Source organism: Labrus mixtus, chromosome 2 (assembly GCF_963584025.1).
Source record: "Labrus mixtus chromosome 2, fLabMix1.1, whole genome shotgun sequence".
NCBI classification, from domain to species: domain Eukaryota; kingdom Metazoa; phylum Chordata; class Actinopteri; order Labriformes; family Labridae; genus Labrus; species Labrus mixtus.
The window spans coordinates 18,912,008-18,914,639 of NC_083613.1; positions in this window are offsets into that span (position 1 = coordinate 18,912,008).

Below are 2,632 nucleotides of genomic sequence, written 5' to 3' on the forward strand. Positions count from 1 at the left end.
TTAAAACAAGCTGACAGGCTCTTAAGTGACTATTACAAAAGGGTAAGGACGGGGACAGCAGGTGACATATGGGGAGTACTCAGCAGACCTGACCATCTTATTTCAAATAGGCCTGAGCCTATCACTGGCTACGAAGACTGAAGCATTCTGGGTCCTTCAAATGATGCTGAATTGGGACACATCATAAATGTTAGCCCTGTGATTGGTTGGAAAACCATCAAAGGTTTTACTTGTGTGATTTGAAGGAGCTAACATGGCTAGCAGGCAAACAGAAAATCAACAAACAACAAACCTTACAGCTTTTTATGAAATACTTTGCAATAAAGCATAATTTTCCTTCAACTGCACTGTAGTCTAACAGTGTTCCCCATCTTTGCTGCTTCTTGTAGTATTTTACATGCGCTCATGTATGGAAGAGACATGTGACTTAGCACGTCAGTGTTCAATAAGCATGAAATCGTCATGATGCGAACAACAGTTCACTCACACATTGCAAATTGCAAAAAAGTATGCCATTCATTTATAATTGAATGTGAAGTGAAGTCTGGTTTAACCACAGCATTAAAGAGGAGGTTGTATTGGCAAACAAAGACGCAGTAGCACATGCAACCAGCAAACACAGATGGCAAAACTGCTGGTTTTGAGATATTTAAAATGAGTGTGTCGAATATGAGGTAATAGCCTGCTGCTTTGAATGTATTTGAGGATAAAGTTAAACATTACTTTGTCTGTTAACAGAGAAGCTCTTTAGTTAACCTTTAACCTGTAAGAAGAGTTTTCATTGTGATGTTGGTTTGGAACTGAATGAACGGGTCAATTAAAAAGGGTCCAAATATTTCATGAGCTAAAAGTTAAAAAAAAAAAAAAAACATTTTGCAATTCACAGAAAAAGATGTCATCTTGACATTAAACTTGTTAAGTAAATTAGTATTTAAGTATGTACATAATTCATGTATGCCCCAGGGAAAGGCCAACATTATTCTTTTTTAAAGTTGTATTTTTCAGGCCTTTTTGCCTTTATGAGATAGGCCAGCTGAAGAGAGACAGGAAATGTCGGAGAGAATGGGGGATGACAGGCAGCAAAGTGCTGTTTCGAACCTTCATCCGCTACCATGATCAGGGGCCAATAATTCTAAATAAGTCTCCTGACTTCATATCACCACAAGACAGGTGGTTCTTTGGAAACACCCTTAGATTGATTCAGAAGACACTATAGGCAGAAATCCAAATAAATGTAGTTCCCCCTTAGTGTTTTTCAAAGTCCTGTGATAAACTGCTTTGAATGTATGTAGCATCATATACAAGTGTGTATTTTAATTATCTTTAGTTAGTTTTTTTAATCATTATTCTGTATTTTTCTCTTTTTTTTAATTGGTTTACGGGGAAAAAAACTAGTTCCTCCACAACTGCTGCTGCTGAGCTGCTATAACGCTACCATCCTCCCTGACCCTACCTCGAATGTAAGAGCAAAGAATCTTGTCTAACAGGTAGTTGTTTTTTTTGTCTACCTACACAAAGAATCACTGCAAAAGGGTTACCCTAAAAACATGATGTGCCTGTTTCACCACACCATGACCAGTAGTGCTTTTGTCCCTCCTGTCAGCACTTTGACACATTGTATAGAACTAAAACCATTTCACTTAAAGCCCCAATATGTAACTTTTCAACCTTAAAAATCAACTTGCTGAACTTTATTTGTTCCTGAGGCAATACAATCAGATTCTTTTCTCATGTTGTTCCTGACAGTCGATGAAAGGAATGTAGAAATGTTAGTTTTCCTAAATTATAAATAATAGATTAAACGAGGCTATCAGTGCCGTGTTTTAAATATTTTATTTAACTCTCTAGATGTAACAAACACGGGTGATTCTCAAATTGCCCTACTGTTGAATATAAGTTCTAAGCCAAGAATTATAAAAAAAAAAAACAATGCCAAAGCAAAATGATATCTAGACTTAAAAACCAGCTGATTTACAGCAACAGCTAAAGTGAAACAAGTTGTTTAAATAAAAAAGAAAACTCAAATTGCAACCATCAGAGCTGCATCACCTTACCGCCCAATTCACACGACAGTTCATATAGTCTTGAAAACACAAGGAATCGCATACATGGACAGACGTTGTCTTTTTTCATTGCAGTGTATTTTCATAATGACAGGTTATGGGATCAATTATTTGCCCTGCAGCCTTCAAGACATTCTTCTGGTACGATCTTTGTCCTTCACCAAAGACACTGCTTTTCATATCATTACATTTGTTAACAATGCAAAATGATGGCCTTACAGGTCTTACATAGATATATAAATAAAACAGTGTGAATCTGGAATTCTTATTTTAAAGTAACTGAATATATGCCTGTTTTGGAAGTTTAAAATTACTTGTAGCTGGGCACTGGTTTTGTTTGTTTAGTGGAGCAGAGGAAGGTGTAGCGCTTGTAGAACTTGTCGCAGTTAGACTCCTATGATGCTGTTTGGTGCATGTCATCGCCCACCCTCTCTCACATTTCCTGTTTCCAGCTATAGAAGCCCCCCCCCCCCCCCCCCCCCCCAAAAAAAAAAAAAAAAAAACTTGTATCGCAGGTTTGACTAGAAATACACACAATAGACTCTCACAGCACAAAACCAGACAGAAAC